We start from the raw sequence: 12,362 nt of genomic DNA on the forward strand, positions 1-12,362 counted from the left end.
AAGCAACGTGGTGCGAATTGAGCACGAAAATAACTTGTCAAAAATTGACTGAGCTGATGCGTAGTTAGTTCCTTGCTTTCATCCTCATTATGTTTTATCGAGAGTTCTGCTCACGTTCTGATATCACACTGCAGACACCAACCCAGGCAGTAACGTCAGCTGTACATATGAACGTACGTTCACTGGCATCAAAACAAGAACAATTTACTACGTTTCGTGACGAAATTCGGTTCACGAATCATGTCGTCATGATAACGGGAACATGGTATCATGAAAAAAGCCTGATGATAACATTAGCAAGTTATAAACACTATTGCCAAAACCGAACTGAGGCACGTGGTGGCGGCGTCGCCATGCTTATCAGAGATTATGTGTGCGGCGAGGTGATGTACCATTTCACGCATAGTAATACTATAGTGAACTAGAATAGGAGTAGTGGGTCGAGGGAAGGCGTCGGGCTGAAGCTGTTTGCGCCGACGCCGACAGATGGCGCTGCCGCTCCCTCCACCTGGCAAGCAAGCGCTCGCTCGGAGCAGCTCGGCGAGTACCTGGTGATCAGGCAGGTATGCTCCTGAAGTTATTCGGGCTCTAAGAGGTTTAGTCTTACATCAGACATTTATGGAAGAAAGGCAGATAGTCCTCTCTTGTAAAGTCATAAACGTTGTATGGCTGGCGTGCGTTCCCTGCATGTAGCTTCCATAGGCATGTGAAAAGTCTGATTGCGTTGGAAATATATACAAAATGGCTTTATTTGCAATAATAAGCAAATATTTCCGAGAAAATGCAAAGCAGCATTGGTGGAACTGACTGCCGCGAATTTTACACACTCTTGCTCAGCTTAGCAAGTTTGCTTTGTTTCGCTTTGCGCTATTTTCGCTGTTCAGTCCTTTAACGAGAAAGTGCAAGCGAGTAAGGACATAGAAAGAGACCACCTTCATGCTAATCTCTTCCTTGTGTACACTGCACCCAACAGCATTAGAATGAATGAATGTTTGCCTCACAAGCGATATCACATCGGAGATGCTGTTGGCGTGCAATTTTCCAGTGCTGAAGCATTCTGTAAATAAATTTTCCAATTCAGCGACGAAGCAGTACAAATCTTTCGAGGGGTATAAAAGTCCACCCCAGTCACAATGTTTTGTATACTCGGATGGGAGATGGTGCACTGCTGCCTCATTTGGTTCCAGGAGAAGAATGTCTTTACAAGACGCACAGTTAAGTTTCAAGACACATTTTCTGGCCACGTACCCTGCCACATAATAAATAAGTCTTGAGTCACTCTTTTCTACCACTAATGGCAAGTGTTGGTCATTTGCAGGTGGCAGCTTAACGAGAGAAGTCTCAGCCTGGTCTAGTTTACCTTGAGCAAGAAGCTCATCGACTGTCTTTGGGGTTTTAGTTTGCTCCTTGTTACGTTCAGGAGGGCACTTATCGCTTCTGGAGTGGCGTTGGCCCCGTCAACGCTTCGAGCAAGGTTATAAAATGATAGGCAGTTCACTGTGATGAGGAACTGCTCTGGAGAAGGATGGGAATTGCATCCACTGGACTGCCGGATTATTCCAAACAAGTGCTCCACAGGGTCTGTGCTCAAACGCGAAGTCATTAGGTACCTAAATCGAAGCGCCTCTGTCAAGTACTGCAGCAATGATAGCGAGCTAGCCAGGGTAACTCTAAGTCCAGTCGCTGTGGAATCGCTTAGAAAGCCTCGTTTTCCAGAGGTGCCAGCTTCCCACTTGTCAAGATAGTCCAGAAAGTCCACAAGAATGGCAGCTGTTGGAGATGCTGGCCTGAGTGCTTCGGCAGGAAACATTGACGTCATGGCCGTCATCAGTTTGTTTATCTTCCTGAAAAGAAGACAAAAATAAACACAAATCAAACGTTGTATGCAAGACTAATGCCGACTGACAAATCAGTAATTCATGGGTAGTATATCTCACGTGAAGAATTCTTGCGTAGCTTCGATGGAGCCGCATTTCCTTTCAATATCTTTCGTGTAAAATGTCATTCCTCTCAAGACGTTTGTCCCGAAAAAGTTGGAAGGCGTACGAAACCCTCATTTTCTCAAAACAGTTGGGATCTGTATGCGCTTCAGTGAGTCCAGGCATGACTTTCAGTGTGCGCACGCTGCAGTCGCGTCGGAATGCTTCTCGAACAGGCCACATTGAAACCTAAAGAAATGCAAAAACAAGATTGCAGTTTTCCTCAATTACAAACAGCGATACGTAGTTTAGAGTGTGCCGAATTACATTTCCTTCAGGGGCGATAAAGTCAGCCCGCTGGAGTCCATTTCGTAAGCACTTAATCAGATGAGGGAAGTCCGAAACGAAATGCAACTTCCTCTCTCTGTCAACGGGATGATCCACTTTGCACGTAACACTCTTTGCTGATGCACCAACCCCTGCAAGCCTCAACATTTTTCGGTTCCAGGCCGCCCCATCGCACGGTATGTAATCTACGAAAAGTCCGGCGTTCTCAACAATAATAACAGCTTCGATCAACATCTTCAGTAAAATATCGCCCTTTATATTTCCTTGTGTCGCGAAGACACCGACAATTTGGCTCCATTTTCCTACAAGGGGCACAAACATAATTACCATACCATGATCGCACGGTTGGTGTTTATCCTGTGGTTTCGTAAATTACCAAGGTTGACGAAGCCTTGAACTTCTCCTGACGAGGTCACGCTGAAGTGCTCAGACAGCTTGATCTCGTCAACTAGTAGACCCCCATGCCTTTGGAAATTTGACATGCTCGATGTCTTCTTCTTTAGAATATTTATTGTCGTCGCACTAAAGGCAAACGATGACCGGTATGACCTATATATTTTTTTATAGTAGTCTTGCTTGGTAGCACAAAGATATCATGCTTTCGTATGTGTTCGTACAAACGGGGACTTTTGAGCTTCATCAGAATGCACTCTAGGATCCATTCCTGGTTGTAGCGCATACCCCTCCTGCTTGACCTTTTTGTTGCTTGAAAACATTGCCGCACACTAGCCTGCTGTTTTCGTGGAAGGCAACTGATGCTTTTTTCAAGCACATCTTCTTCAATCACTGCATTCTTGGCCCTCATTTCTTCCAGGCGTGCTGTTAGACCAAGAAGCTTGGCTGAACTGCGGCGATTTTTCTGGCTCAGAAGTCGAAATTTTGTGGTCTTTGTGGCAGCTGTGCACCTTTGTGCCCTCCGCTTCAAATGGCCTTTTCGGGCTGAAGTAGCCGCAGGTACTTGCATGGAATGCATGTTGAGCCTGTAGATAAATTCAAAAGAAAAATATATTTCTACGCGTTGCTTGGCAACACCGGCCGCTATCAATTGCTTTTTTTATGTTGATCCTTCTATTGTATTTAATGGCATGCAGCTGCAATAGTGCGATATGCCGGACATGCAATAAGATCATATCAATGAACTGTAAAGGCTACTTCAGCGAAGGTGAACCAGAATTTTCAAAAATAGGCTTTTCTAGATACAGCGATAACTGCTTGACATTGTGACACCTGTCTTTGTTTATATCAACCAACAGATAAACCATATTGATTTTAAACCTCATTAACTAATTTTTTAACATATGCATCAGTAAAACTCTGTTGCTCATTAAGAATTTGGCTAGACCAGTAAAAAATGTGCATTGATGCAAGGGCTCACCTTTGTCATGTACAGTTCCGTTGCATTTGGTGCTCACAAAAGGCCATCTGCATCCCATATCTGCTGCTTGAGTCTTTCTGTGAGCGGCACACCGACCAACTCTTCTGTTCTACCCACGCCTTTACAAATTTGCAAAGAATCTGCCTCTTGTAGCACTTGCTCCCCTTCGCTCAGTGAGCTTAAAACGTTTTCGGAAATCAGTGTCTTGCGAACAAACGTGCGGCAAAGCACTGTACTTGGGCTGTCTCCATAGTTCAAGAACACAGATTTCTCTATGCTGATAGCGTGTGTTTCACAGTTGAGAGAGCCGTGGACGAAAGCAACACCATCGTAGTTCCAAAACTTGTGCAGAGCCCACAGCTCAGTTGGTTTAGGGACTTCGCTTAGCTGAAACGCATAACTCTCGCGAGGCTCACATAACTCCGCTGCTTCGTCATTCTGGGACGTAGTAATCAGTGATATATCCCCTTGTGTGCATTGCCTATTGGCCGACAGGTCGCTAGGCACTTGCGAAGACGTTCTTTTTCTGGCTGGCCTCTCGCGAGAGGGATTTTTGGAGAGATACAAGGGAAGGTTGGGCAGAATTGTTGGTTCTGCATCTGGTGAAAGAGATGGCTTGCCACGTGGCATGCGCACCTCTTTGCTCTTGATCATATGCACATAGTCGCTTAATATATACTTCTCTTCAAAATGCAGCTCACACACGGCATCCGTCATTTCCAGGGGCTTGTCCGCACGGTGCAAGTTGCGCTGCCATGTGCGGCGCCTTGCTTCGTCTTCAGGAACCCCGAATAATAATAACTTCGGAGCATCCTTCACTCCACTGTAGCCGGTCCTACATCCAGGAGCAAAACAATAGTTTCTCCGCCGAGGTTTGCTCATCTCGTAATATCATGGGCAGCACAGTGCAGCAGAGATGAAATCAAGACGCATATGAATTAACGTACGGAAAAAGGCTTGCCCACGACGATCTTGTTGAAACCAGCGCGCGTACCCTAAGGAGGTGCGTGCACGTGCTAAGATTGTCGCACAAAGTGTTCCGTTTCTCGTACGGTCAGTGGATGACCCCTACCTGTTACCTGGAGAAAGTCACGGGGTACCCTGAATTGTCTTCTGACAATGGGATTTGGGGAATTACGCCTATGTTAACCAGCATAACAGAGGACGACACACTGAAAAAGCACGCCAAGGCAGAGCGCGCTCCCCATGTAACAAGCCGGCGCATATCGCAGCGAGCTCCGGAGTATGAGGAGGCTACCAAGTGAAAGGCGCAGCAGCGCCGCCGCGCGGTGGCCCGAGATTTCGGCGCCGCCTGCTTCACGCGCTCCGCTGGCGCGGCGCTTCCCTCGTCCCACTACACCTATTCTAGTTGACTATAGTAATACTGACCTGGGGGCGTTGTGTGTTTTTAGCGGGAAAGATATATTCGCAGTGGTACATCGCCCTCCTTCTGGAAACAAAAATCATTTTTTTACATTCGCTGAAGAACTGTTGGAGCATGCTTCCTTTCATGAATACCGTCTGCTATTAGGAGGTGACTTTATTATTAACTTAGCTGGAAATGACTGTCGTTCTCTTGATTTCTGTAACAAACTGTTGGCGTCTGGCTTTCATTCTGTCATCAACACACCAACGCGAGTAACCGAGACAGGCGAATCCGTCCTTGACCTTTTCTTGTCAACCTGGATACCGTCGTACACTCCGCTGGCTCCATATGCTATGACTTAGGTGACCACTATCCAATATTTATTGTGTATTCCAGCTTTAGGTCACAAAAAAAAAAAAACGAGCAAGGACGAACCCATGTATAGGAGCATATCGAAAAGTAATCTGGAATCTTTCCGGGCACGCCTACTATACAACGACTGGTCTCCTATTTACAATGCGAATAATGCCTCTGAAGCTTACAACAAATTCCTAGTCTTTTTCTGTGACCATTACAATAAATGTTTTCCATATAGGAAAGCAAAACTAAAGAATAAAATAAGAAAGCCGTGGATACCACCCGATCATTTGAAGATGAATAAGAAGAAACAAAAACTGTTCCAAGACTTCTTGCGTACCAGAGAAACGACAGCACTAACAAACTTCAAGAAGTATTATTATTTATTTATTTATTTCAGAAATACTGCCAACCTTCACAGAAGGCCTTAGGCAGGAGTGGGATTACATGCATTGCTAAAATACACGGCAGAAAATAAAAAACAGCCTAACAAGAGGAAACACCTAAGAAATAAAATATCATCCCGGTGTCGACCTGCCACCAAAAAATGGATTAAAATACTAACACATCAACACGCTGTTCGTACAGCGAAATTGACCACAAAAACAAAACTAAAAGATACATTAAGAGCAGACATTGAAACCACATGCGCAAGGAAATGGTAGGAGCAATACAGGTGCAAAATACCCGAACAGATAACCAACGGCAAACCACGTGTACTAGAAACGCCAACAATAATAAAGAAGCACTACACGTGAATTATATCAAGAACAATTTTTCAATTTTGATAACATAGACTCGACGGTCGGGCATTCTGCAATATCAGCAGGAACTGCATTCCACTCGGTGACTGTTCTAGGGAAGAAAGAATTTTTCAACACGTTGGTTTTGCAGGTGTACTCTTTCATTTTTTTAGAGTGATGTGCACGCGTATTGCGCCGAATAACAGGTTCGATATACAGCTTCTGGTTTATTCCTAGCTTATAATAGTAGAGAAGATGCATGTACTTCAGTCGTTCATGAAAGCGACGTAACTGCAGAGGATCTAAATTAGCTTTTTGCACTAGAGCGGTTGCTGTAGTTTGCCAACTGTACGAAGTATAAACAAACCTTGCTAATTTTTTTGGATGTTTTCGAGTTTGTTAATACTCATCTTAGTATAAGGATCCCATACTACTGAAGCGTATTCAAGAAGTGGCCTGATAAATGTTTTGTAAGCTATAGTTTTATTTCTTGAGTAGACTGGCGTAGGGTTCTTCGCAAGTAACCAAGTTTTTGCATCGCTTTTTTTTTAATGTAACACACATGTTCATTCCATCTGAGATCAGAGGTTAGAATTACACCTAAATATTTATAACTTTCAACGGATGCTACGAGGTGACTATTAATGGAGTAGGGAAAGGTTAGGGGCTTTTTTTTACGCGTGATTGTCATTGCTACTGTTTTCTTCTTATTTATCTTCATTTGCCATGTTGTGCACCAGTTTTCTAGTTTAGCTAGCGATGAATTTAACTCAGACTGGTCATTCGGATGTTTAATTTCATTGTAAATAATCCAATCATCTGCGAAAAGTTTTATTTTCACGGACACATTGCTGATGATACCGTTAATAAATACTAAAAAGAAAAGAGGCCCCAGAAGAGACCCCTGCGGAACGCCCGACCGTACCTGCCCATAACTGGAACACGCTCCTTCAATCGACACGAACTGGTGCCGCGACGAAAGATACGCCGCTATCCAGGAAAGCATTGTGTCATTTCTAAGTATTGGTTCCAGTTTTAATAACAGCTTTTGGTGGGAAACGCAGTCGAACGCTTTCTCAAAATCTAAAAAGATAATATCTATTTGGCTCTGTCTATCTATAGCTGCTGCAAAATCATCTACTGCCTCAAGTAGTTGTGTGACCGTTGACACCCCCCTGCTAAAACCGTGCTGCCGAGGATCTATGTAATTGTGTTTTTCAAGATAAGTGGATATGTGTTTAAAGATATGTTCCACAATTTTTCCGCAAGTGCACAAAAGTGAAATTGGTCTGTAAGACGAAAGAAGCGATTTGTTTTCTGATTTGGGTATCGGTGTGATTTTAGCATACTTCCAATCGTTAGGAAGTGCTGCTTCTGACAGAGATTTCCTAAATATGAGCAATAGATACTCAGCACACCATTCTGCATACCTGAACAGAAAGGCATTGGGTATCCCATCAATTCCCTGTGACTTCTTAATATCAATATCAAGAGCGATAGAACGCCTTCTTCAGATATACATATATTATTTATCGGGGGGTTCGTGTCACTGACTGCCAACTGCGGTATCTTGCCATCGTCATCTGTATATATGAAGCAGAAAAACTGATTAAAAGAATTCGCTATTTGATATTCGTCAGTGACAGGTACACTTGCAATGGACATAGCGGGGAATGGGTCTTCTCTAGATGAAAAATGTCGCCAAAAGTTAGCAGGAGATGAAAGAAAGTTTTTCAGTGTTATATTGTGGTAGTTATATTTTGCTGTTTTTATTGAACTCTTGAGCTGTTGGCGCATGCCGGTAAGTTTCAGAACATTGGCCGCAGAGGGGCACTGCCGGATTTTTTTTCTCATCTTTTTCGTTTTCTGTTTTAGACGTACAATTTCTTTATGATCCAGGGATTAGTGTTGTGTACAAATTTGCAACTACGTGGCACGTACTCATTCAAACATTTCAATGCAAGATTTTTAAACATTAACCATAAACTGTTGACACAGCATAAATCAGACTCATAACAAGATCTGAAATATGAAAAGGAGTTATCTAGTGTGTCTAAAACACCAACGTCATCAGCACGTGTGAAGTTCGGAAACACTCGCTTTTCTTTCTTGCAATTCGTAATGGCGTTGAGATGTAAGTTCAGGCATACCATCTTATGATCTGGTACGCCGTCCATAACCTGCAGTTTTGGCTCACGACGAAGCAATTCACACGATACAAAAAGTAAATCTAAAATAAAGGCGGTGCCATTTTGAATACGTGTAGGCTGCCTGACTAGCTGGACTAAGTCATGGAAAAGAATGATATCGACAAACGGCTCTGCAAAAGTTGACAACGCTTCAGGAAAATCTTTAGTCCAATCGATTGATGGAATATTAAAATCACCCCTTAAAAGTAAGTTATTGGAATGTTTTGAGCACTCGCATAAAAAGCAGTTCATTTCACCAAAGAAAGTCGTGTCAGTGCTAGGAGGCCTAAAAAATGCCCCTATAATTAGATTAAGCTCCTTCAAGCAGATTTTAATAACGACGGACTCAATACCAGATATGTCAGGCAGCCTAATTGCGTGCAATGTATCTCTTAACATTATGGCAACTCCGCCGCCTCTAGAGCTTCTATCCTTTTGGTAGATTCGGTAGCTGGGTGGTGTCACTTCGAAGTCACTGATTTCAGCGTGTAACCACGTTTCGGTTATGATCAATGCATCAGGTTTGTGCGCTAGCAAAATACTCTCAATATCCTCCAATTTATTGAGTATACTCGGTGCATTGAGGTTCAGACATTGAAAAGGCTCCTGAGCACTTGTATCGATTCAATGCTGCACTTCCGACGCATGTTTCCTTGGCTCAGGGCGTTTCCCAGCGGGTATCCTCTTATTTGTAGCGTCGTCCCATGCAAAGAACTCATTATCAACCTTAAGTTTGTCACAGACTAACTTAACCTTCCTTCCCGATTTTCTAATTTCGGACGTGCTCTCCCACAGTCTCCTCCTTTTTTGCCTGGTTGCCAGTGAAAAGTCTTCAGAAATTGAAGTACCCGTATCTTTCAGTTTATAACAGTTCTGCAGTATGCTTATTTTTTCGCGATAGTCGATAAGCTTTAGAATTATAGGACGCGGTCGTTCTTGCTGTTGGCGGCCAATACGGTGTATTCTCTCTGTGGACGACACGGCTATGCCTAATTTGTCTTTGAACACACCTTCAACTACTTTTGAGGCAAGTTCATCGGGTTCTTCAGTAATGCCATAAACGAGAATATTATTCCGTCGATCTTCCAAGTCAGTGAGCTTGCTTTGAAAGTTGCGAACGCTTCTTTCAATATCAGAGACCCTAGCACTGACTTCTGTTATCGCTTTTGAGGTAGCTCCAAACTTTTCTATTTTTGTCTCAGTTTCGGCCAGTCTTTTCTGTATATTCTTTTGTCCTTCTAGTATTTCAGTTAGCTGTTCCTGGATGGTGGGACCTGGGTTGGATTCTATGTCCCCACAAAGCATCAGCAAGGATGTGAGCAAATTTCTCGCGGCACAACAAACCGCAACAACATTTGGTGGGCACGTCAGCTGGATAAAACAACGGTTGCTGGTTTTAACAGTAGAGGTTTTGTTACTAACCTGCGTGAAAAGAAGAAGCGGGTTTGACATGACGCTGCCAGATGTCCAGCCAACGTGCCCACTGAAGAAGTTCCTCGGAAGAGGGCTTCTTATATATGCGACTGTTGATATAGATGGCGCTGGATGCAATGGTGTCCAACGGTTGTCGTAGCTTGGCTGCTGTTGTGCGCAGGCTCCATTGGCGGTGGTGTTCGTCGCTGCAATGATGTAGTCTTTCCCATCTTGTGACGCGCTGGACTTGGCTGTTGTGGCGAGCAGAAACGACTGCGTGAAAAGAAGAAGCGGGTTTGACATGACGCTGCCAAATGTCCAGCCAACGTGCCCACGTGCCCATTATCGAAATAAATTGACTGCAGAGTTAAGAAAAGCAAAGTTTGCTTACTATAATAACATCCTATCTGATGCGTCAAGAAATGGTCCTCAGAAATTGTGGAAGGTCATTAACGAAATTCTTCAAAGACAACATCGCAAGTGCAGCCCTCTTGAAATGTCAAAAGATGGCAAATGTATTTCGGGTGTCGATTTAGCCGAACATTTCAATGCCCATTTTGTAAACATGATGAGACCAACCTGCGACGAAACAGGGTCAACGACTAGGTACAAACTAAATCCAACCGTATTCCTCGAGCCAACGAACGAAAAGGAAATTTGTAGCACGTTCCTTAAGCCGAAAAATACCAGCTCAACTGATGTCGACGATATTCAGATCAAGCCTGTCAAGTTCGTAATTGACGTTATCTCGCCTCATCTAGTATATATTTTCAACCTGGTCCTCACAACTGGCTGCTTCCCAAGTCCCCTGAAAGAAGCAAAAGTATCGGTTATCTTTAAATGCGGCAAAGAAAATGACGTCACGAACTACAGGCCGGTGTCTATACTGCCAGTATTTTCAAAGGGATTAGAAAAAATCTTGTTGGTACGCATAGAAAAATTCTGCACAAAACATAATATACTACGAGAGCATCAGCATGGTTTTCGTCGAGGAAAATCGACTGAAACAGCACTGTTAACGATGAAAGAACTTATCATCAAAAACATTGAATGCAAAATGCTAAATTGGGTATTTTTGTGGATTTTAGCAAGGCCTTTGATTCCTGAACCACAAGCTTTTGTTGAAAAAGTTGAGTGCTTACGGTATCTGCGGTGCATCGCATTTGTTGTTTGAATTGTACTTGAGTAATCGGAAGCAATGTGCCAGTATTGGGGACCACTCCTGATTTTTTAACAGTATTTCTACTGGTATATAGTATATAAGAGAAATGCGCAACAACTTCAACAGGACACAGGAAGAAACACACAAAACAGTTCACGAGCGCATTCTTCCTGTTCTTCCTGTGTCCTGTTGAAGTTGTTGCGCATTTCTCTTATATACTATGCAGAACCAACTAGCCCGACAACACGCTCTTCTGAATTGTATTTCTACTGGTGTGCCACAAGGCAGTCTACTGGGGCCACTGCTTTTCAATGTATATGTAAACGATATTGTTCAACCGAATTCTGATGCCTGTTATCTTCTTTATGCAGATGATACCAGCATGTTTGTTTCTGGTCATGATATACAGGAAGTAGTTGCAAAAGCGGAAACTGAGATGTCTAAGATAATCAATTGGTCCAACGCCAATGGTTTTAAGATCAACGCAAATAAATCTAAAGCCATAATTTTTAAACCAAGAAACAAACAGGCTGCCATATATCTTCCTTTAACGCACGGTACAGCTACTATTTAAGTTGTTAACCAACATAGGACTTTAGGAGTGACATTTTCGGCTGACCTGACATGGTCGCACCACACTGATTGTTTGAGCAAATCACTGTCATCAGCTGTGGGAGCACTTGCCAGATGTCGGTATTATATGCCTGAAAAATAAAAGTTAACATTTACCACGCATTATTCACATCACATTTAAGCTATTTTTCGCTTGTTTGGGGAACAACAACGATCGGCAACATTAACGCAATTTTTCTTTTACAGAAAAAAGCTCTTCGTAATATTGTTAGTGTGTCGAATTACCATCCGACAGAAGCACTGTTTCTCAAGTATCGTATGATAAAAGCACAATATTACCTACAATATCGCTTAATATATACTTTCGTTTTTGCAAACAATGATCTTCAAACGTTTTTAAAGAGCTCCGCAAGTTTAAACAAACAAAAAAGCGACGACCGCATCCGCAGCTATGACAAGTGGTTTGTTCCGCATTGGCGTACCGAATATCTCTATCAATCCTTACGATACCAACTTCCACTCCTTCTCAATGACTATGAAAAGAAGACGCTAGCGTCAGAACATAAGAACATAAGAGAACATAAGAACAGGACGCTAGCGTCCGTCCTGTTATGTGTTCCTCCTTCATCTAATGCCCCTTGTGTGTTAAAGAAGCGCTAGAAAAGATGAGTTAATATGAAAAGAGGGCAATATATTTCGAGACTTTCAATAAAAAAAGAAGGCGACAATATTTTGTAACCAAATGAACTACTTATGTTTCAATAACCATGCTCACTTTGTGATTAGAGTTGTACTGACACGTTAGAATTCTCTAGGGCTTTATAAGTTTTATTGTGAATTGAGGCATAACGCAAATTTCCTATACTTTCCGTGAATAACTACTGTTTTGTTAACTACTGTACTTTGAATTTTTGTTA

General features: G+C 42.8%; 1 pseudogene; it reads right to left on the reverse strand.

Annotated features, from left to right (window-relative positions):
• Positions 1-1,933: 1,933 nt before the first annotated feature.
• LOC146175149 (uncharacterized) lies at positions 1,934-4,359 on the reverse strand (annotated as a pseudogene).
• Between the last annotated feature and the right edge of the window lie 8,003 nt (positions 4,360-12,362).

The sequence above is a fragment of the Amblyomma maculatum genome, chromosome 11, assembly GCF_055883805.1.
Source record: "Amblyomma maculatum isolate TAMU_Amacu chromosome 11, ASM5588380v1, whole genome shotgun sequence".
Classification (NCBI taxonomy): Eukaryota; Metazoa; Arthropoda; class Arachnida; order Ixodida; family Ixodidae; genus Amblyomma; species Amblyomma maculatum.